Genomic DNA, 25,072 nt, shown 5'->3' with positions numbered 1-25,072 from the left:
TACCAGATATGGTGTTTCACCAGATGGTCTCGATCTCCTGACCTTGTGATCCACTAGTCTCAGCCCCAAAGTGCTGGGATTACAGACATGAGCCACTGCAACTGGTGAGTAATTGTTAAAGCCACTATTACAATCTGCATTCCCCTCAGAGGCAGAACACCAAGTTATTCAGTTGAATTCCCTTGTCTTATTACATTACTTTTACTCCCCTTCCCAGGTCTGTGACAATGGATATACTTATTTTTTAGAGACAGGGTCTGGCTGTATCACCCAGACTGGAGTGCAAAGGCATGATCTTGGCTCACTGCAACAAATTCCTTCTGGATTCAAGCAATTATCCTGCTTCAGCCTCTGGAGCAGCTGTGATTACAAGCCTAGATGATCAAACCCAGCTGATTTTTGTATTTTTAGTAAACATGGGGTTTCACCATATTTTCCAGGCTTGGCTGCAATCCTGACCCCAGGATATCTGCCAACCTCGGCCTCCCAAATTACTGGGATTACAACTGTGAGCCACAGTGTTTGGCCTGGAATTCATTTTTGACACATATTTCTCTAACTTTTTTACCTTGACATTTACTACTTCTATCTTCTTTGCATATTTGTAATACTTATTTGTATAATTATAGCTGAAACTTATTCCATTCATACACCTTAACAGTTTCTACTACTCCAAAGTCCCCATGCAGAATATTTTTCTTTAAAGGAAATCCAGTTAAAAACAAATAATGGTGTTCTCAGAGTAAACATAATACATTTTATATATGGTACTAGAAATATATATTAATAGATACCTAAAATGTCTCTTTTAGAACACTATTTTAAATACACTATAGTCGTGATTGTAAGGACAGTAAAGATTTAGTTTATTTACATTTTTTTACAATGCATATTTAGAAAATGTAATTGAGGGTCCCAACAACCCCGTCACGTATTCGTTGGTTCATCATATATTTCAGTGTCATCTGTAAGGGAGTAAACCTTCCTGTCATTTCTGTTACACATTTTATTTTTGATTTAAAGTACTTAGAGGTTAATTATACTATCAAGAAAGATATTTTATTAATATAAACATTTCCATAATCTTCATTGTAATTTATGTAATAGTGTAAGAAAGGGCTTAGTTTTGCTTTGTTACCATAGGTATAATCTTACTTATTTGAAGGATGTTTCTTAATCTCATGTTCAGAAACATATTATTATAATGTGTCATTCAGATTCTGCTGTAAAATTAGTAAACTTTTATTTCCTTAAAGTATTTCCTATGCAGGGTCTATTACAGCTCATTAAAATCAGCACTACTTCCAGTCTCTACAAAACACTATTAAGATTGCTTAGTTTCTATAGTCTTTTTTGGTTTGTTAGTTATAATTACTAGCAGAATACAGGTAAAATATTTTCTCTCAACAGGTTTCAGTATTTGATAAACCCAAAACGTAAGAGTCTACATCTTTGTACATTATAGCAAGATTTTTCTATGTACTTTTTCTTATAAAAACAATGAAGTTAAATTTTAGGGAGAAGAGTAAGAAAATTTCATTTGCCTTTTAAATTAGTTGATTTTACTCACTGAACACAACCTCACCTATTAAACAACATTGCACCCTCCTCTGCAGGTTATTGTTTCGTATTTTCCATTTTTATGTGATAACTTTTAGGTACTCAAATAATAAAACTTCAGACAGTATCAAGGGCCCTACAGACATGCTAAAACATTTCTGTTCTTAAAAATACTTCACTGTTGGGAACATTTCCTGGAAAAAAAAAAACAAACAAACAAACAAAAAAAGAAAAAGCAAGCCTTTCAGGCCATATGTTCTTTGCATACAAATATTACTCTCAGGGTAGGCTACACTCAAGTACTCAAGTACAAATGATAGAGTATTCAATGGTATTATATGTCCTTAAAGAATGGAATATGGCTCAGCCATATGTTGTGTATCTTTTGTTCTTAAATCGTTATACAGACACTGATAAACTGCCTTAGGTACTTCATTGGTAAAGACCTTTCACAGATGTCCATAGTACTGAAGGTGTAGGCCATTGATTATACTTGATGATGGGCTTTTTATAACAAAAACATAAGCTGGCAGCTTGGTTGTTTGATGTGTATTTAGTCTTTAGGTCTTTAAAAATAATCTATGAATTATTAATACTTTCTTTGTGTTGGTACAACTTTTGGTTTTCTCTGTTGCCTGTGTTACTAGCATCACCCCACTGACATTCATTCATTCATTCATTCATTCATTCATTCATTCATTCTTTCATTCATCAGTTCAAGCAGGTCTGAATCATTTGAGTACTCACTTTCTGACAGATTGTAAGTAAATCTGTAAGTTAATTGCCAAGACTTTTGGTAGTAATGATAGCATACATTAAACAAATTAAATCAAAAGACATTTTGGGTGGCTTGCAAACAAGACCATTCACACTAAAATTTCAGCATAGTAAATCATCCTACATTCTGTGCTCTAAGCACCATGCAGTGTGACTCTCTGAAAATGGGAATATGTGTATCTATGTTCTGTAATGTAGGAGCTGCTAGCCTCTTGTGGCTACTGAGCCCTTGAAATGTGACTAGTCTGACTGAATAACTGAATTTTAAATCTCTCTTTAATTAGCCAAATATGCATCATGGCTACCATACTGGATAGCATAATTCTAAGATATATAGCTACTATCTACTGCTTAAGTCTTACTTTCAAATGGAATTTCTGGCATTAAGGGATATTAAGGAACAATCTGTGGGCCGGGTTTGATGCTCTTGCCTGTAATCCCAGCACTTTGGAAGGCTGAAGTGGTTATATCACTTAAGGTAAGGAGTTTGAGATCAGCTTGGGCAACATGATGAAACTCTGTATTTATTAAAAATGGAAAAATTTGCCAGACCTGGTGACAAGGGCGTGTAATCCTAGCTACTTGGGAGACTGAGGCAGGGTAATTGTTTGAAACTGGAAGGTGAATGTTGTCATGAGCTGAAATCATTTCACTGCAATCCATCTTGGGTGACAGAGCTAGATGTCATGTCAAACAAGAAAGAAGAAAAAGGAAGGAAGGCAGAATGAAAGGAAGGAAGGAAGGAAGAAGGAAGGAAGGAAGGAAGGAAAGGAAGGAAGGAAGGAAGAAGGAAGGACGGAAAGAAAGAGAGGACTAGAGAGGGCGAAGAAAGAAAGAGAGAAAGAAAGAAAGAAAGAAAGAAAGAAAGAAAGAAAGAAAGGAAAGAAAGAAAGAAAGAAAGAAAGAGAAAGAAAAGAAAAGAAAAAAGGGAAAGAAAGAGAGAAAGAAAGAGAGAAAGAAAGGAAAGAAAAAGAAGGAAAGAAAGAAGAAAGAAAGGAGGACTATGCACATGCAATAGGTATGTTATTTTTAAAAATATTTTTATTAGCTCTACACAATTTTTTTTAAATGCATCTGCTTTAGAAAGAAACCTGGACAACAACCGCTAACAGCTCTACCCAGTATCCCAGTAAATTTTCTAGAAGTCAGAAAACACTGAATAGCAGACAAGGCAGACATACAAGTGACAAAATTTGGATAGAACTTTAGCTAACAATAAAATAGCTCCTGGTAAAATAAAATTAGTTTAAAAATGGATGGCTTCCAATTAACCAACAGGAAACCCTGTAGAAAGATATTTTATACCTAACTATTGTCTGTCGCCCTGACTCAGAGACCTGTGGTCTTAGCGTATTTCACTCTATGTATGGTGAGGTGGTGCTGACATTGTTGACTATCCATGGTATATTTTCCCCTAGTCTCTAGTCACCTGTTTTATTCTACTCCTAATATTTCCTTTCAGAGATAATGATGCTTGAGTAAATGAAGTACATAGAATTTGAACTAGGGAAGAAATGACGGACATTGGTTTTTCACTTTTTGGAAGCTCAAATTCTTATCTGAATTTTGCAAATAAATAGACACATTCATCAATGGGGGCAGAATCAGAAAGTCCAGAAATCGATTCACACAAATATAGTCGATTGATTTCTTGATTTTCTTTTTAACCAGGTTGCAAAGGTAGTTCAATAGAGGAAAGACAGTCTTTCAACAAGTGTTGCTGGAACAATTGGATATTTATATGCACAAAAATGAACACTAGATCTAAATGTGAAATGCAAAATTCTAAAACATCCAGATGAAAACGAGAAAGCCTATGTGATCTTGGGTTTTGTGATGGGTTATAGCACCAAAACGCGAGATATTTAGAACCAAAAATTAGATGAGTTTGACTTTATTGAAATTAAAAACATTTCTGTGGAAGACACTGCTAACAGAATGAAAAGACCCAATGCCGAAGCCCACGGAGTTTACATCGCCCAGAGTGAACGTTAATGGTTGCCAATTTATGTCAGGTGATCCCAGCATGAAATGCAGACTGTTATAAAACAGTCCAACTGTATTTCCCTCATTGAATGAGGTAGGAGTGTGGAAAAGGTGCTGATCTGACTAATGTTTTTAGTTCCCAGAAACTACAAATTTCTTAGATAATTTATGCTTGTGGTCTAAAACAAAGCTTCAAACTATTCAGAAAAATGCACAGTGACAACAATGTAGGAATTTCTGCCATGTTCTCTAATCTTACACTCCGCTGATAACTAGAATTAATACTTTTGCATCTTGGTTATCCTTGGAGAATTGTTCACATTTAAATCTCTATGTATTTGTAATTAAAACACACAATCAAATTGGATGTTATTATAGAAACTCTATGTAATGTGTTTTTTTTAATGCAGCCAATATATCTTTCCATAGCAGTATATTTAGACTGATTATGTTTAAAAGAGTGTATTTAAGCCCCTGTTGATGGAGATTTAGGTGTTATGTTGTTTGCTTTTGGCCATCAGAGGCAACCATTGTGCAGTGTGCACCCTTAGTGCCCTTGTGAAAGAAGAGCTCTGTAAATTCCTAGAAGTGGAAAGAGTACATTAAAGGGCACCTGCACCTGGAAAATGTATAAGCACTGACAAATTTCTTTCCAAAGTGAATGAGCATACCTATATAGTCACTCCCTTACCAACATTAGCATGATAAAGGTTCTAATCTTAGTGGTGTTATAGGGGAAAGAATGGTTTCTCTGTTGTATTAATTTGCATTTATAATTTGTTCATATAAAAATTTTGTTCATCATTATTTGACCTCTTGTTTTTTGCTGCAAACTATCCATGTTTTGTCCCATTTTCCCTTTTTTTAACTGATTTTAAAGAGCTCATTGAAATTATGAAAATCTCTTCACTTTAGTCTTGATTGTGATATGGCTCTGATGAGTGGAGGAGCACCAGAGCTTTTGCCTCATGCAAATTGGATAAAATGGCATGAATACACGTGGAGTTTTAAGGAAGAGAGTATAATAGACTAGAAAGAAGGAAGAAGTACCCCTATACTGAGACAGAAGGAGAAGGATTCCAAAACTGAGTGAGGAAACCCCAAGTGCTAGGGAAATCAATCAGTTGTTATATGAGTACCCTGGAGGTGATGGTGTCTGATTTACATAGTCTCAGGGGATGGGTTTGACCAGGCATGTCACTCACATAGCCCCTGAATAACCTGGCCCTCTTACCCTGGCCTTTTAATATGAAAATGCAGGGTGCCAGTCTGCACACATGGGGATATGTGGGGACAGTCATGTTGCTAGGGGCATGTGAAGGCAAGGTTAAGGAGAAGAAGGTGGGAATTGCAATGTTTGGGTAGCCCCAGGTTCTTCAGGTCAGCATTTGCATATCGAAGTTTGCCTGCTGGATCTAAGAGCTGAGAATTTCCTGTTAAACAAGAAACATTTCTGGGGCTGCTTTAAAGGAGAAAAAAAACTTTCCAAGGGCCCCTTTTCCTATCTTCTTAAAATAATTTCTTAATAACATTTTTAACATTAAATAATTTCTTTTAAATGTTAAAATAATGTTAAAACAATTTCTTTTAACATTCTGCCTCTCCTCTTCTGCAGAAGTCACCTTACCTGATGTTAGAGGGTTTTGGGTGTTGACTCTTTCTGGATTCTTCATGCTGAAAGGGCACATCAAATGTGGAACAGCAGCGAGAGTTCCTTCTGGGGTCGATCTAAGGGGCCTCAGAAGAAGAGTGTGTCCATGTGTGGTTCAGTTTGCAGCACTATGTAGGTTTGATGGCTTCTACACAAGAAAAAAGAAACAATTTGAGATATACTTTTGAGTATACAAAATTCAAATATTAGCACAAGTCATATAAGCAAGAGAGGGCTTAATATGGGGATTACCGAATTTTAGAAAGAATGCTGGAATTCATTAAAGAGGGATTGTAGCTACCAGGGGTTGAAGGCTGCATTTTTCCTGAACTTGTGAATAATTTTGATGTGATCTTTAAGTACCCGTAGTTTTACTTCTGCTTGAATAGAGGTGTTAATCTAAGAAATAGATTTTCCCTTTGGGGATCTATGAAGTTCCTTGGTTTTATTTTCCCAAAGATACCTCCGATTATGGGCACCCTACTCAATTTTATTACCTGGCAGAATTTGCAGGATAATTTCCAAGAACTAGTGTATTGATCCAGATATTTATATTACCATTGCTTCCCCCCCTCCACCCAAGATGCAGGAGATGTCCACTTGATTCATAGGAATGAACATGGTTAGTCTTAAAAGTAGACAAAAAACCTTAAAAAATATAAGGGAACTAGGATTTAATGACAAATATATGATAAGCTTTGGAGGATAATTTCTCTATTCAGGCCACATTTAAGGAGAAAAAAAAAAAAAGCACTTTATAGAACCGTGGGCATTTTTCATAGAATAAATTTCAGTCTTATACTTCAACTGATTGCTTGCACTAAGTGCAGCAAGAATGTTTTTATTTTTGTTTTTGTTTTCTTCTAGTAGTTCTATTGGATTCACTTTGATGAAACTCTGTTCCAGCAAGAATTTTAGATAAGAACTTTAAAGCCGAGACCAGCCATGGTTGTTATTCTCAAATGTCTGTACGTTGGACGATCCTCTCTTCTTGAGGTTTCAGATGAACTTGGAGCCCCCGGATCTTTTAGAAAGTGCCATTCTTTACTGACCACAAGTCAGGAATACTGTGCAGGGACTGTGTAGACAAGGTACGAGGCCACTTCTCCCAAGGGGTCTTTATCGGCTACTGCCTGCCAAACTTGATTCCTTAAAAGGAAACACATTCTTCCAGTCAAAGCCTTGGTCAAGTATCCAGTTTTTCCAATTCTGTTCTGTTGACAGAGTCAACGGATTCTTATTGCACTGATGCAAACAACTATCTTGCCATAAGTAAAGAGTATTTACAGTTTTAAACAAACGTGGTAAAAATTTTGTCCACAGGGGAATATCTTACTCAATTTTTAAGGGCCATAAATAGTTCAAAATAAGCTTTCTTGACTCTGAAAAACAAAATAAGGGTCAGCAATATTCTAAGCGAAAGTTAAAATGTCTGTTTTTACTTTCTGAATGCAGTCCAGATCCTTTACTGTTCTCTCCCTGGATATTTGTGAATATGTCAGTTCTTTATGAGTTCCATACATTCTTTCCCTATCCCAATGTTACAATCGTCAAAGCTATTAAAAACCTGCATTTGAGAACACCTATTAAAGTCCTTAATATAGCATGATTATAAGCCATCTTTTCAAAAGGAACAAAGCAAGATAACATATGCCTGCAAATGATAGAATTTCCAGGATAGTTACAGTGAAAACCATGAGTGACAAAGAAGTTTATTTTTCTCCATAGTTTACAATAACTTTATGCTTAATTATGATTGATAGCATATACTTAGACATTAGTATTTTAGGAATCCCACACAATTTTGCAACACAATTAGTATTATTCATCAAAATATAACTTAAAGAAAATTGGACAACATTTTGGCAATGTCAGGTGACTATATATGTCTTTTCTGAAGTTTCAGAAGCCCTCCAAACCACCCAGAAAGCCAGGCATTCAGAAGGACAATTTTGAAACTTGCACGATGCTTTTAGGATACCTGTTAAATGTTAGAGGTTTAGAACAGTCGATTTTAGAAAATAGAAGTCCAGATTGCCATAAATTACTTGTTTTTCCAAAATGATGGCTCAAAAGGCAAAAACTGTTTATGAATTTTTATTATGATATGACATGTTATTTGGCTATGACATCCCGTTCAAAGCCAAATTTTGCCCTTTCATTAGTTTGGTAATGTTAACCCCAGTTTATTTAAATGAAACCTTATAGATCATTTCATTTACTCTCAATCAATTTGACCATGCGGTAGAATATTTACAAACCTTTTAAAATCCTTTTAGTAAAGGGCAGATTATTTTCTTAACAACTCGTTGGTGTACTTTTATTTCAATGCTCAAGTTATAAAAAGACCATACAATAACCTTCTGAGTTTAGTTAATGTTCACTGTTGACATTTAGCAACTTTCATTTTTGGCGAACCGCCTGGTTAATAAGCGATTTCACTTATATACAAGGTGTGGATCCTAGAATGCAGACAGAAGTCCAGATAAAGTGTGAGTTTTCAGCATCTATCTCTGTGTATCTCATGTTTTACCTACCTGTAAGTCAGACAGGAAACAACCTTGGAACGTTTGGCAAACCTGGTGTGTAAGTTGTACGATTTAGATGACCTCTGTTCACTTTGATGACACTTGCATTTTACCAGTAATCCTTAAGATTATATTTCTTAAACTCACACGAACAGCAGCAACAACAAAAAATTGGTTTAAGTGCTTATTTTTCTTTAAGACAATTAAATAGAGCTCTTTTTATAGCTCTTTTTATAGCACCACACATATGGCAACACAATAGGAAGATTCAAAGATTTTTTTATGTGTCACTTTCTTAATTGGATTACTGGCTTCAGGTTGTAGCCATTGGAGGAACAGGGTCATTAGCATGAAATTTTTAGGGACTAACTAGCAGACACAGCTGAAGACAATTAGACCATCCCTTCCCCCAGAGTCTTGTTTCTTAGTGGCAGGAGTGGGGGTGGGTATGTTTATGTCTTAGGTAGACAAGAGCATGATTCTCTAATTTAGGGCTACTCTTAGTCATTTCACACAGTGCGTTTTCTACCTAATTGTTACACACCGAACCTCTCTCATATAGTGTGAAGTAACATGATATTCCCAAGACCCACAAGGCTAAATAACCCAATACATAATAGCACAGAACCTTTGATCTTGGGAGGAATTTATCTGCTTTGAATTTGGGGGGTTTCATGAGGAAAACATGGGTGTTTTGTTTTGTTTTGTGTTCGTGTGTGTATTTCCCCATATGGGGACTTGGCACCTACTCTTTTTCTCCAGGAGTCCCTTAGGGTCTCTCAGGCATGCATTCAGAGTGCTAAGACAGAAAATGGAGAAAAATAATTCAGTCAACTGAAAATAAAAGAGCCCTTTTCTCCAGAACATTCTTTTTATTTATGTATGTATTTATTCATTCATTTATTTATATTGTTATTATTATTTTTTATTATACTTTAAGTTCTAGGGTACATGTGGATAACGTGCAGGTTTGAAACATATGTATATTCAGAAGAACATTCTTTAAATATATCGATAAATTGAATATCTACTTTTTATTTAAGTGAACACTTTTAAAGAAAATTCTTTAAAACTTTCTTATTACTTGACTTTAGCCATGCCAACCAGTTAACAATTTTGGTTTTTGAACTTTACAAAATGTAATCTCACAGATAAAACCAACCTAGGTTATGATTTAACCACAAGTGTCCAAGGTATTTTCAGAGGAATGACAGTCAGCTTTTGAATCTTTCATTGCAAAATTGTGATGGAGACAGTGAAGGAGAATTGACCTAAACAAATATATTTCATTTCCCACCCCAAGCTGTCTTTTCCCATTGCTGGACTTAGGCTGAACCAACCTTAGGAGTAGCTTGGTTTACATTCTACAGTGTAAAACAAAGATGACAACAGCTGTTTCCCAAGGTAGACCTCCTTCTTACCTGGAAACCAGAACAAGAAGCTAGCCACAAGTTTAGGGATCATGGCTTAGGTGTCAGTGAGCTGGAGGCTACAAGATTTTGACCTTCCCTAAACTGCTCTCAAGGTCAGTGCTTAGGATATTTTGTAAACTCTGCCTTTGATGGATCAGCTGGGATCACCCAGACTGAAAACATGGCTTATCAGATTCTGTGGCCCTTGCCCATGAACTGACTTAGAAGAAGAAGACAGCCACCTTCATAAAATGGCAGAGACTAAAACAAAGTATTGCCACATGATTACAGGTTGTGTTCCCAAGGACATGGAACAAGGTGTAGGACTGTAGCCCAGTTTGTTTCTGACCATTTATGCACATGTATCTCATTAAACATAGATTTAAAATTCAGCTATTCAGGAACACTAGCCACATTTCAAGGGCTCAATACCCATATGAGACTAGCAGCTACCACATTAAAGAGCATACATACAGACATTTCCATTTTCACAGAGTCCCACTGGATGGCGCTTACTGACATTTAGTTGGTCTGGCTGGAACAGCAGGCTTATTGGGTCCTGGGCCTTCAACCTGACTTAAGATACCATTTGTTGACAGAAACATACGGGAAGACATGCAAAGCACACAAATTGTCTACATATTAAGATCGACCTCACAAACCTGATTTCGTTATGTATCAAATTACCTAGAATATAAATGATAATCTACATTTTTTTGTTTTTTACAAGTTTGCACAGGGAGAAAGAAGCCAAAAGCCCAACTAGTAAGAAATTTTTATCATTTTACCAGCATGTCAGCTTCTAACTTTTATTTCTTCTAGCTGAACTCTAAGCCCAGAATTTTACGTTTGGAAAATTAACTTTTTCCAGGTTGGATGAACATTATAAAAGAGAGAGAAGCCATTTTAAATCACAAAAAAGGGAAAACACTATAGAAAGCTGTTCCAATTAGGGTTTTCAAGAGGTATTGCCCCTTTTCCTATTGGGAATTGTATTTCCCCTGTTTCTTTGTCTATCCTATTTTCTCTTTTCCCTTTTAGCCTGTTGTAGAAAACATATCGCTCATCTCCACAGTTTTCTTTTCCTTTCACAGCTGTCTGTTTTAGCTGATGTTAGGGTTTGGCTTAGGAGAGAAAAACATTCCTTCATGAGAGGTCAACTACCTGAATTAAATTTTGGAAAACTTCTATATGCCTATCAGGATCATCAGAAAATTGACATAAGCCTCCCTTTACTTTTCAAAGTTCCTCCAATGAGAAGACAACTGGAAGGGGCCCAAATAAGATAATCTTCAGATGACTTCCCTGAAACTTGCTTCTTTAATTTTGGGGAATATTTCTCTTTCAGCCTGCCTGATAAGACTGCTAAATGGGCTGCATTATTTTACAACACTTACAAAGGTGTAGTAAGAATGCCTTGCCATTGTGCGAAAGTAAATAAGAAACTTTTTAAAGTTTCAAAGTTGAAGGAGTCCAAGTTCTTTAAAATACACTCAGCCAGGTGTAGTGGTTCATGCCTGTAATCCCAGCACTTTGGGAGGCTGAGGCATGAGAATCACTTGACCCCAAGTAGTGGAGTTTCCAGCCAAGATCTCACCAGTGTGCATTCCAACCTGGGTAAAAGAGTGAGACTCCATATATACACACACATACATCGCCAAAGCTATTAAAATATGTATGTATATATGTGCGTGTATGTGTTTTTGTGTGTTCCAAGGGAGTGGATGTTACAGACAATCTGTTGCCAATCTAGAAAGAGAGGTAAGAATGAAAGCATCCTTTAGTCTCCTTTTTATTCAGTATGTAATACAGAATGGAAACTAGTACAGTAAGGGGACGTTCTCTCACTATGTTTTTTTTTTCTTCTTGGCTCCAGGATTTCGGTACCCATTTAAATGTGACACCAGAGAAACCATAGTTTTAGTCTTAGTTATGCCTTCCATAAGCAGTCTTATTTCTCTATCTTTCATTTCCCTTTTATTTCTCAGACTTTTGTGGTCTGTATGCCTTCTTTAGAAAATGGATTTTAGGAAAAACCATGCAATTAGGCAAAAGCCCTTTAAGAGAAATGTCTGCTAGATTGAACTCTATATTCTGCTATTATGGCCAGTTCTAAAGCACTTACCCATAGTGAAATGGTTCCCACTAACTTGCAGACTTCAATTCCTCTTATTAATTAAGTACTGTCTTAATAGGAGACAGAATAGATGCTTTAAAGGAAGATAGGAACCAAATGCAGGTGATTTTCCTGTCAGTGGGACATTATAGAGACTAAAATTTGGCTACAGAAAGCATCTCCCTCCTAACTGCTAAAGGCAGAAAATGCCCATCCTAGAAGAGGCCTAGAGCCTGATTTCTAATGGTGTAAAAGAAATCTTTTGAGTTATACTGAAAAAGAGAGGAAGAACCTAGAGAGAAAACCCCAAGGGAGGCAGAGAAACCAGTCGGTTACCTGAGGAGGCTGGAAGAGGTGGTGCCTGATTCTCATAAGCTCAGGGGATTGGTTTGACCAGGGATGTCAATCACGTAGCCTCTAAAAAACTGGTCCACTCACCCTAGAGTTTTAATATGCAAATGCAGGATGCCATGATGTTCTGCATAGATTGGGATATGTGGGGGCGGCCATGTGGCCAGGTACATGTTGAGACAAGGTCAAAGAGAAGAGGGCAGGAAGCCATGTTTAGGTGGACCCAGCTGCTAATGGCAGGCATTTGCATATCAAAGTTTGCCTGCCAGACTCTAAGAGCCAGGGCTTTCGTGCTAGACAAGAAACTTTTCTGGAGATGTTTTAAATGAGACAGAAATGTTCCGAGGAACACAGCTTGTCTCTATCTGCTTAAAATGATTTATTAATAATTTCTATAACATTTACAACTCCACATTATTACAGTGTATTTTTTTATTTTGTACCGTATGTAAATTTTCTTATTTTTTTGTAGTTGATAAATATTTATCATTTTTCCTGTCAAGTTTTGTAGCATGCTCAGAAAGACTGATCTTCAGATTTATTCTTAGAAGCTATGACTGGGCACAGTGACTCATGGTTGTGATCCCAGAACTTTGTGAGGTCCAGGCAGTAGGACCAATTGAGGTCATGAGTTTGAGACCAGCCTGAGCAACATAGAATACCCTGTCTCTGCAAAAAATAAAATTAGCTTCACGTGGTGGGTGGCAGTAAGTGTGTCTCGTCTCAGCTACTTGGGAGGCTGAAGTGTGAGGATTGCTAGAGCCGAGGGGTTGCAGGCTCTAGTGAGCCATGATTACACCCCTGCACTCCAGCTTTGGTGATAGAATAAGACTCTGTCTCTACACAAAAGAAAGTCATATGATGTATAAAATGATATTGTCTTAAAGGTAAGATTGTGTAAACAGTGACTGAGCAGCAGCTGAAAGCTCTGACAAAAACTGTGTGCATGGTGTTCTTTAGGCTTTTGTGTGTGTGTATTAAAAGAATTGGCAGAATATCATCAAGGTAAAAAGAGTTGTGACATGGAAACGCAGACAACTTTGACATTTATCAGAGATTCTCTAGGTAAAAGCAGTCTTCTTTCTTCATTTCCGTTCTGTTGCGTTCATTTTGAATGAAGGAAGTTACCTGATTTACCATATTGTGTGGTCGCTTCTTAAACTAGAAGGATGCAACCTGCAGGCAACAAGGGCAATTCCTTTTTTCTGGAATCATCTTGGGAGCCCAGGAAGTGCTCTCCAATGTCATTTCCTGGCCTCATGCATGCCAAGGCTACATTGGCCATAGCATGTAGGAATTCAAAGGCCCAAAATCTTTCCTGTTTGTTGAGTCTTACATCTCTTAACTGGGAAGTCCTTCCTCGTGTCCTGTCTTAACTTTACAACCACCAAGGTAGATCAGAGACTTTTCCTTTTTCAGAGAACTAGAAAAGTCATTGGCTCATTGCATCATTTTATAGTTGAGGAAATCGAGGTCCTCAGAGGGAGAGCAAATTGAAAACATTCAACCTGCCTGAGAGCAGCTGGTGAAGTGCAAATTCTCCCATCCATGATCTAGATCATTTTGTACTACACAGCCGGTCAACAGCAACATCCTGCCCTTCAGTTTTTTGCTTAGTAGAGATGGGAGACAGCTGTTTAACATGATATGCTTAATGGATGTTTTGGCCTTCCTTATTCTTAAATAGTAACAGTAACTTGTTAGAAGATAAATACAAAATTTGTGTTATATGACTATGCCTTTAATTAAGTGTAGGTTTAATTCCATTGGAAACATATTACTTGATAATTATCAAGCAGTGCTGTCAAATAGGTGAGCCCCATACATACCGTTCAGTTTTCTAGTAACCGCATTGAAAACAGTAAAAAGAAATAGGCAAAATTAGCTTTAATAATATATTTAATCCAATATATCCAAAATATGATTTCAGCATGCGTTCAATATAAAAAATATGAATGAGGTATTTCGCTTTCTTTCTTTTTCTTCCTCCCACTAAGTTTTGAAATCTCATGTGCTTCTTTTTTAAGACACATCTCATTCAAGACACATCTCAGTTCACACTGGTCCCCTTTCCAATATCAATGGCCCCGTGTGGATGGAGGGTGCTGTAATGGATAGCATTTGAAAAATACAGAAAATGTGATGGAAAAACATGTCTAAAGTCATCTCTATGAGAGACAAACACTATCAATGTCATCATCAACTTCTGCCAGTCTTTTCCTCTATGGGCTTACTTTTTTGGTGTGAGTTACACATGGTTAAGATTGTACTCTGGGTTCAGATTTGCACTCTGCTGTGTGGTTGAGTTTGAATCATAATGGGTTTGAGGCCCACTTGACTAATGGAAGCAAGGGTCAGTAGGTCTCATTTTGTTCCTGGCTATGCTGTTACGCAGTCACTTATTCAACTGTTTTGGCGTTTGTTCTTTAGATGCAAAGGGGAGGCATTGAAGTACGTGAATTTTGATTCTTTTAAAGTTACTGTTCTGAATCTGAAATCAGCTTTAATGAAAATCCAATAAAGAGTTTCCTCCTTAGCACTTAGAGAATAGGAAGAGACACCAGTATTTTCTGACTTAACTATTGGACTTCTATTTCTTCCAACAATTTGTTCCTTTGTCTCCGCTGGGCTCAGGGTCCCGCTGGGTGGTGTGGGGCTGGTTTCCCAAAACATCTGCTGCCCAAAGCTTTGTACCCGGTAATCTCTACAAGTCATCCAGTGAAGAAATGCCAGAGAGTGTAAAGTAGATGATGATGGGCGGAGGATGCCCGAGTACGTTTCACTTCAAGCTCTATGGGCAAGTAGGACACTTGGAGAATTCCAAGGTATCCTCAGGACATTTGGGTCAGGCTGAAAGTAAGTTTACTAATTACTTAAGCCTGGCATGCCAGTTATTGCACCACAGAGGGGTAATTGTGAGTATCAAAATCTCACATCTTTGTTCCATCTCATAGAAAAGTTTTCTCCTTGTCTCCCAGAATATGGAACTATGAATGTAAAAGATTGGGATAAGGTCAGATGAGACTTAAAATGAGCGCAAGAGGGCCACCGTGTTCCCCTACCACTTGGTTTGCGTGGTCTATAATTAAAACTGCCCTGGAGCCCTTTCACACTGGGGATGAGGAGGAGGAGTTTCGGGATAATATAGAAAAGTGTAGTAACCAGGAGTCTGATGATCACCAAAGTGAACCATCAGAGTCTTGTTTTAAAAAGGGGGAGAAACGGGAAGCTTTCTATGCTAACCCCCAGAAACTTATGAGAGAAACAGTTCCGCCTACTGCAAAAACAGTGCCACTAAATCGCGCCTTTAGGGGAAGGTCCTAAACGGCCAACCCCACCTCAGCCTTATAAATTTTTGGTAGGGTGCCTGCGACCGGGCTTGCCTGCTGTGTTGTTGCACGCGCCAACATTAACTATGGCGAACGGAAGCTTCAGGCTTGCCCAACAGCCAGTTACAGTGAGGGAATGATACAGGCTTGTCCACCTGTTAATTAGTACTAAAAGAATGCTGCGAGCCAGTCCAAATACAAATTATGGTGCAGAGACAATCCAGGTCTCTATTTATCAGGCAGGAGAAATGGGGGATTTGAATGTTCGGCAGTTTCAGGTAATTATTTTGCAAGCCGAGGAACCCGGAGAACATGCTTAAGTATGCTGGGAGCCATTCACTTTTAAAATATTAGAAACCTTAAAGGGAGAAATTGGACAATATGGGCCAAATTCTCCTTATGTTCATACCTTGTTACAATCTGTGGCTTATAACCGGTGTTTAACACCTGTGGGTTGGGAGTCATTAGCCCGATCCACCCTGTCCTACTCCGAATTTCTCCAACCTAAAACGGAGGTTAAAGGATGAAGCAACAAATCAGGCATGCAGAAAAGATCAAGCCCAACCTACCCTTACTATCACATCTGATCAATGGCTTGGAATCAGACAGGTATGGGGTACTGTAAATCAACAGATGGCAATGAGTGATGAGGGTGTTGATCAGCTCAGAGCTATATACCTAAGAACCCGGGAAAAAATTCACAACCCTGGTACTACTTATCCTTCTTTTAACTCAGTTTGACAGGCTCCAAGAGAGCCTTATCCAGATTTTATTGCACAGTTGCAAGCCGCAGCTGAAAACACTATTTCAGATTCTCATGCCAGGAAAGTGATTGTTCAGCTGCTTGCTTTGTGAAGATGCTAATACAGAATTTCAGGCAGCAACTGGACCTACTAAGGGACAGACAGAGGGAAACTTTACTTATTGAGACTACATTCCATTCTCACCACTGATTAGGCCTGTTACATGATCAGATACGCCGATGGAGGTTTATGTTAATGACAGCATCTGGATGCCTGGACCAACAGATAACCAAGGCCCTAATCATCCAGAGGAGGCAAAAATGTTAATGAATGTTTCCATTGGTTATTGTTTTCCTCCCATCTGCCTGGGGCCACCAGTAGGATGTTTAAATTATGATAAACATTGTTGTTGGCTGTTTTATGTCCCTACACATAAGGGATCAAAAACCTCTGTTCATGTAATCAGTGGAAGAAAGTTTCAATCTTTGGACACTACTAAATACCTTGATCACAGATGGCTGACTATTTTATGACACCTCACCAGATTAATAAATGTAAACCTAATAAGAAGCCCTGCCCTAGGCAGGCCATTAAATGGTCTGAAAACCTAGAGGTGCTAACCTGGAAAGATTGTATTGCAAATAGTGATGCTGTACAGAAAAATAATTACTCTAAAATCATCATTGATTGGGTCCGTAGGGGATACTTTGCAGCAAATTGTACTGGACAGCATGAAGATTGTAGAGAGACTCATTTTGCAAAAGACTACCCAGATAATGCACCAACATTATATAGAATAATTGAAACAAATTACCCTATTAAGCAGGAGGAGAATGGTATGGCTCTTCCAATCCCAAAAGTGATTGATCTTATTATAAGTTCAGACCATCCGGGAGCATGGAAATTAATGATGGCTGTGTTTGGAAAGGAGAATGTAAAACAGAGACCCACAGTAAAACATTTTGATTTGTTGTAGCCATGACCTACAATCATTCGGTCCCATTACAGAGTTGTGTTAAACCTCCTTTTTTTGTTGGCAGTTGGAAAAGTTAATGTCCTACCTAACTCTCAAACCATTTCATGCCTCAGCTGCCATCTTTTACCTGCATTCATTCTACCTTTAATAAAGAGAATAGCATTTTTACTGGTTAGTGCCCCAGAAGGAGTCTGGATACTTGTTTCCCTCAATAGACCTAGGGAGGCCTCTCCCTCCATACGTATTATCACTGAAGTACTACAAGAAATACTTCACAGATCAGAGTGATTCATATTTACTTTAATAGCTATGATCATGGGCCTTATAGCTGTGACAGCTACTGCTGCTGCTTCTGCTGTTGGTGTTCCTTTGCACGCTTCTATTCAAAATGCGGGCTTTGTGGATAGTTGGCAGAAAAATTGTTCTAAGCTTTGGAATTCTCAAAGCCAAACAGATCAAAAATGATCAAATCAAATTAATGATCTTCATCAAACAGTAATTTGGATGGGAGATAGGATTATGAGCTTGGAAGCATAAAGTGCAGAGTAGCTCATGTGAGTAATGGACAAAGATCACATGGCTGTAGATGTGTGGTATTATTTCTGAGGGCTCTATTCTGTTCCATTGCTCTATATCTCTGTTTTGGTACCAGTACCATGCTGTTTTGGTTACTGTAGCCTTGTAGTATAGTTTGAACTCAGGTAGCATGATGCCTCCAGCTCTGTTCTTTTGACTTAGGATTGTCCTGGCAATGTGGGCTCCTTTTTGGTTCCATATGAACTTTAAAGTAATTTTTCCAAAATCTGTGAAAAAAGTCATTGGTAGCTTGATGGGGATGGCATTACATCTATAAATGGCCTTGGGCAGTATGGCCATTTTCACACCATTGAATTTTCCTCTCCATGAGCATGGTACGTTCTTCCATTTGTTTGTGTCCTCTTTTATTTCACTGAGCAGTGGTTTGTAGTTCTCCTTGAAGAAGTCCTTTACATCCCTTGTAATTTGGATTCCTAGGTATTTTATTCTCTTTGAAGCAATTGTGAATGGAAGTTCACTCATGATTTGACTCTCTGCTTGTCTGTTGCTGGTGTATAAGAATGCTTATGATTTTTGCACATTGATTTTGTATCCTGAGACTTTGCTGAAGTTGCTTATCAGCTTAAGGAGATTTTGGGCTGAGACCATGGGATTTTCTAAATATACAATCATGTCATCTGCAAACAGGGACAATTTGACTTCTTCTTTTCCTAACTGAATACCCTTGATTTCTTTCTCTTGCCTGAACTTCCAGCACTAGGTTGAATAGGAGTGAATAGGAGTGTCCTGTGCCAGTTTTCAAAGGGAATGCTTCCAGTTTTTGCCTGTTCAGTATGATATTAACTGTGGGTTTGTCATCAATAGCTCTTATTTTTTTGAGATACCTTCCATCAATACCAGATGTTTGGATTTCTATTTGTAGAGTTAAGAGGATGATGGCTGAAGTAAATTTGGTACTATTTATTTTCAATTAATGTCACATAGAAAAATGGAGATGGTATTTTGGGTCCTGAAGTCCTGCTTCAAACCTACGTATGTCTAATTGCTTGTGTGCTTTTGGCCAGGTTCTGTGACTGCGGGCTCCTGAACTGCAAAGTCTAGGAAGTTTTCCATACTATAGGGTTGTTGAGGGAATTTAGTGAGCAAGCTGACATGCCTAGTTCATAGCAGGTGGTCAACACTATTATTTTCTACATCAGCCTGTTTTCTCTTTCCGTCAGCAGCAGGTAAAAATTCTGTTGTTATATTTTTGGCTTACAGATGGAAACAAAATGAGGGGCATTTTTCACACACCAATGTTTCTTTACTTTTATCTTCATTTGCGTGCTTGCTGTTGGAAGCTAGAACTTTAGGCACTTACAACATATTTGGTATATAAAATTTATTTTTGCAACTTTGACTTATATGAGAACTTTGTAGGCTTTCATACTCAAGCATGAGATGTAGACTATTAAGAAATTGAGGCACTTCACATGTTCAGATTTTACTTTTCTCTGTTACAACGTAGCCTGTGTTATTCTGTCACACAGGCTAGTGTGTACAGGAGTGATCTCAGCTCATTGCAACCTTTACATCCTGGTTTCAAGTGATTCTTGTCTCAAATCCTCTCAAGTGGCTTGGATTATAATCGTGGGTCACCATGTCAGGTAATTTTTGTATTCTCCCTCCCCCACCACGGAGATGAAGTCTTGTTGTGTCACCCAGACTGATGTGTAATTGCATGGTCCCAGCTCACTGCCAACTCTGCCCTTTGGGTTCAAGTGATTCTCCTGATTCAGCCTCCCAAGTAGCTGAGATCACAGGTGCCTGGAACCATGCCCAGATAATTTTTACATTTTTAGTAGAGATGGGATTTCACCTTGTCATCCAGGATGCCCTCGAACTTCTGACCTCAAGTGATCCTCCTGCCTCAGCCTCTCAAAGTGCAGGAATTTCTGCCATCAGCCACCATACACTGCTACCTTTTCAGTAGAGATGGGGCTTTGCCATGTTGCCCAGGTTCACCTCAAACTCTGGAGCTCATCCAATTCTCCCACTTCAGACTCTGAAATCAATGTGATTACAGGCGTGGCCACCATGCCTGGCCATTTTTACTTTACCTTTTCACATTTGAAAAATATGTACTGGTATAATATGTGATTATTTTGGGGTTACTGGCTGCCTCCTTAAAATGTGTCACTATTTCTAAAGGAGCTTGCCAGATTTTAGTTTTTCAGCACTGTAAAGTCTTTAATCAATTGTAAATATTCCTTTTTAAATTTCAGGTTGAGTTAGAGTGTGTCAAAGTCCAATCTTGCCACTACAAAATGAAATATTATGCTGAATGAAAACATTAAAGAGATGAGTGATTATTCACTACTTAAAAGAGATTAGTAAGGAAAACTTGCATCTCCTAGACCTTATACATTTTCCTGATTTGCATGTTTTAGTACTTAGTATTATGGCAGTATTATAAAGCTATGTTTGTACTTGTAAGGCAGGGTTAAATTTGACAGATTTATAAAATTAACATCCAGGAATTAAATTCTGCAAACATGCATCTGTTTGTATTAAGGCATCCCTTGCCCTCTGCTTGCTGATTGGGTTTGGCCAGTGAGGACACCAGCCTCCACATGCACTGGGGAAAGATTGGCCCATTGTACCTCACAGCCAAGAGAGGTCATGGTGCATGTGATAACCACTTCCCAGTGCTCTTGCACCACCCCTTTCTCTCCAGTACTGAGAATTTCTCCCTCCTCTGATTCTGCAGGCACAAAGAGTGCTAATAGAGTGATCCTGTTACTATCTCAGGGAACTTCACCATCATTTGTGGGCATGCTGCATAAGTCATTGTTCATTAAAGGATTCTTAGATGATTCTGACTGGGAACCATCTGCTTTCTGCGTGAATCCCAAATCCCAACTGCTACTGACAGAGGCAGAGATTATATTGGATCTTGGGGATGTCATCAAGAGGTACACCAGATAGCTCCTTCTGTGCATGGTAGTGGAGAGAAACATCCTTTTAGGTTAATTTGAGGATTTGAAAGAGTTCTTCCATTGGAGTATAACTCCAAGAGTTATAACAGTGGCATTAAAATGCAAGAAATTCTTTGTTCTGAAATTTGAGTGTCAGGATTACTCTGAGTTCATTAAATATAATTAGCGTTGTGTTTATTGCCTGAGTACCAAGAAAAGAAACAACAATATAAAACCCTTTTCAATGTGTTTGTTAAATGAAACAAGAAAACTTAAGGTACATAACGACTAGGATTTCATTTGACCTTCTAGGTCTAGCTCAGCTGGCTCGGGAAATTGTGGCATTTCAGAAAGTGCTATCACAGCGGATCATGAGGTGTTCGAAACACAGGCCAGCTCTGCAAAACAACTGCCAGATACAGTGAGTATTGCTCCTTGCCAGTTGCAGTGTGATACCAGTATACGTTACCAATATGTAAATTTGACCCAAGTCACACCTGTGTAAATCAGATTGAATTTAGCATCAAACATCTCTCCTTCAACTATAATAAAGGTAATCCTTGTCATCTGATAAAATTCTCTAGTGATAATGTGATCTTATATTCATAACAGTAATAACATGGAGAAGAAACAACACACTGAAATGTAAAAGTTTTAGAGTACCTGATTGTATCCATTGTTATCTCTTTTCTCACTCTGAGGATTACAGACATTCTGTGTCTTCTGCTCACATGTGCTGGAATTTTCTGATATGACTGAAAAGGAATGTGAAATCTATGAACACACCTTTTTGTGTTCTGTTTGTCATTTTAAAATAGGGACCCTGTTGTTTACTGGCATAAATCTTTTCTACTGAAGAGTATAAACAGGATAAGAATACTTTTCCTTTTGAAGCAAGCTGTGGTGTGTTTAACATAATTTCCTTTCCTCTTCTGAATCTTTTCAGATTGCGCATTATGCATGACTGAAGGCCCAGATACTAGATTACAAAGCTTTTATAAGAAAGATAACTTCTCAGGTGGTCGATTTAAAATGGAAATTGAAGCAGACTCAGACAGGTTAGGGACATTTTAATGCCATGAATGTTTTTCTGTGTGTAAATCTTCTGATGACTGAGAAAATGTAATGATCTAATTTACTGAATATTAAGTGATTATTATGTTAGAGGAAAACCAAAGAAATGCGTGTCATGTTAAAAGTAAAACTCCTTTCTTCTTTGATAATACGCCTGGGTCGTCATCAAAAGTGATTTGCTTCATAGGTGCCTCATGGCTCTGGGAAGCCTCATGTCCCAAATGGGAAAGGAGGGGATGGGTATATAGAAGTCTCCAGGTTATCTTAAAATTTTCTTTTCTGTTTGTTTATGCCAATGTTAATGCCAGTTCGTAGTTTTACAGGTTCCTTGACAGACAGATATTTGCATACACAGGAGGAGCGGGTGGTTTCAAGGGAAAGTTGCCTTTGGAATCAGAGAGCTTTCTTTTTTTGTCTCAGTTTCAAAGTTATTATTTGATCTTGGACATGTTACCTAACTTCCTCGTCTCAGCTTTCTCATTTCTAATGGGGAAAATAATGTCTATTGGCCTATATGAAAGATGATGAAATGAGATGGGTTTCAATGCGGTGCCTGTGGACATAAGAAAAAACTCAATAAATGGTGATTGGTATGGTTTTATTACTGTGTCTTCACTATGGATACACCTGTGTCCCTTCTCTTTTCATAAGGGATGTTGAAGCTTAGATACTTTCTTCTTCAGTTACTTTCAAACTCAAAAAAATCTGTATATGTGTTTCCAATTCACCTGTTACCTCACTCCCATTGGCACTCGTTCCTCATGAGTCTCTTGCTCTCTTCTACCAGCACTTGACTTATTGTTATCTCTTTACTCATTTTCTACTTTTTTCTGTTCTTCTCATTTTTAACATTCTGTTTGGAAACTTCTCACAGCTGAAACCATAGTCTGATGTTAATGAAAACGTGAATTGTAGATAGAACTTTTGCATGTGCAGCATTGCTGCGTGCAGCCTTTTTTTCTCATAGCATCATAAGAAGGCATTGCAGGAGAGTGGGACACATGAACTGGCTTTGCCTTAGGAAATTCCAGTAACTATTGGACCTGCTAACCATTTGATCCAGCCTCAATAGCATAGGCAGGCCCCATCTATAAGCATTAGGCCCCCATCTATAAAATGGGAGTTGTGAAAGTTCCTTGAACACCGTGTTGTTGTGAATGCAGACTCTTACTTCCTTGCCAGAAACTCGTACCGTATGCTGTGGAATTGACAGCACAGGTAATCCACAACATGCGAGTTCTGAAGCACCTGCTGTTGTGAAATGCATTATTTTCCAGCCAACAGTATGAATATTCATGCTGGGATGAATAAAGATAATAAATGTGTTCACATCAGTTCAGCTCAAACTGGGCCCTAACCATGAGTTCAAATCTGGCTAGGCTTTGCCACCAAAAAGTTATGAATAAGTTTTCAGTTTTCAGAGCTTTTGGCATGTGAAAATGGATACTGAAATTATACCAGTTTACAAAAGACATATGAAATTGTAGCTGTTACAATAAGCCCTCAATACATGTTAGTGGTTATTACTACCATGGCCTCAGAAATGGTTTATTGTGCAAATTTATCCTTATTATTGCTCTCTTCAATTTACAAAAGAAAAAAAAATTCTCCAGTACCTGAATTTTCTTCTCTTCCTTTTCCATTCACTTCTGAAATGTTATACTCTACAATGCTAGAGAATAAAGTGTACTGCCACCCAAGGCCATCTCTGATCAATCATTCTGTCAGTGGATTAAGAAGTGGCAATATGGTGCCTTGCAATGGTGCTATACATCAGGATTTCTTGAACAATTTTTTAAACAGAAAAGACTTCTAGCAAGTATGGTTACACCAAGGATCCCAAATTATCCAAATGGAGGTGTGGAGGGTAGTGCTTCCAATTGTGACCTTGAGTTTGTGGTTAATACTAAAGAAGGGTCAAAGAGCTTCAGCAAGGTACAAAGAGCTTCAGCAAGAGACAAAGAACTTAAACAAACAGACACTTGGAAAAGGCTCTCAGAAGTTGCCATCAGAGAGTCATGAACATCACTGTCAAAAGCCAACTACCGGCAAAGATCTCACCATGTCTGCACTTGCTGAAAGCTTTCAGAAACATGACTTCCAGTTCTCCAGAAAGATGTATCTTTGCAGAGTACAGAGTTGTCTCTGAGCAGCCTCAAGTGAAAACAAAGAATAAAGGAACGGCACCTTGGAAGCACTCACAGGCAGTGCAGCCTTGAGGCTACACAAGGGCGGTTCCACCAGACAGCTTTTCCCCACACCCTGTCCAAAAGCAAAATGAAACCTTAAAAGTGAAATGTATCTGAAAGGTTAGCCACCTGGACAAAGCGTTGTGTGCTGCTCTGGAGTTGGATAGCTATCCTGCCCTCCCTCCTCCCATGATACAGCGATGCTGTGAGGGTCAGTGGGACAGACTGGCAAGCTCTAGTGTTTTCATAACACACAGAGTTGTTTATTACTAACAGTTACCTTTCCTTGCTGCCTTTTGCTATCATACACTTTACCATTGGTACTGCAATTAACGTAGGTGCTTGAATCATTAGTATTTGTGAATCTTTTGCATCATCATTTTGTATTTGCAAGGATAATAATTATTTTTGAACCAATAGAGTTATTTAGAAACCTCTTGGTATCTTCACAATTGGTAATATTCTTGCCTTGGTTCTTTCTGAACCTTAGGCCTGGGCAGGTCACATGGGCTTCCCTCAGTCCTTCTTCTGACAGAACGCCCCAGCAATCACCCACTGAGTCAAGGCACAGCCTCTCCATCCCTCTAGATGAGAAGTTATTGTAAGTACAACGTTCTGATCTCAGCTTCAGCTGGGTCATGTTACGTACTCTGTCAGCCTTCAGTTGTTTTAATTTTTTTTTTAGATCAATTCTGCAGACCATGAGGCAATATGGAAGTTAGAACCAGATTGCAAAATGATGTGTCATCTTTGAGAATCACCTAAATTACAAGGAGAAAAAAAGATGGCTTCTAGTAATATAATAGATAACACATATTTGCAAAACTGGACATATAGACCATGCAATATGGTATTAATAAACATCTTCAGAGTTCTGTGAATAGAC

At 38.2% G+C, this 25,072-nt stretch overlaps 1 pseudogene; it reads left to right on the top strand.

Annotated features, from left to right (window-relative positions):
- The window catches only part of LOC115895682, a 39,312-nt pseudogene extending 14,521 nt beyond the window's left edge, over nucleotides 1-24,791 (top strand).
- Nucleotides 24,792-25,072: the final 281 nt, after the last annotated feature.

This window comes from Rhinopithecus roxellana, chromosome 22 (genome assembly GCF_007565055.1).
Source record: "Rhinopithecus roxellana isolate Shanxi Qingling chromosome 22, ASM756505v1, whole genome shotgun sequence".
Lineage (NCBI taxonomy): Eukaryota > Metazoa > Chordata > Mammalia > Primates > Cercopithecidae > Rhinopithecus > Rhinopithecus roxellana.
This window is presented reverse-complemented; position numbering and strand designations above follow the sequence as displayed.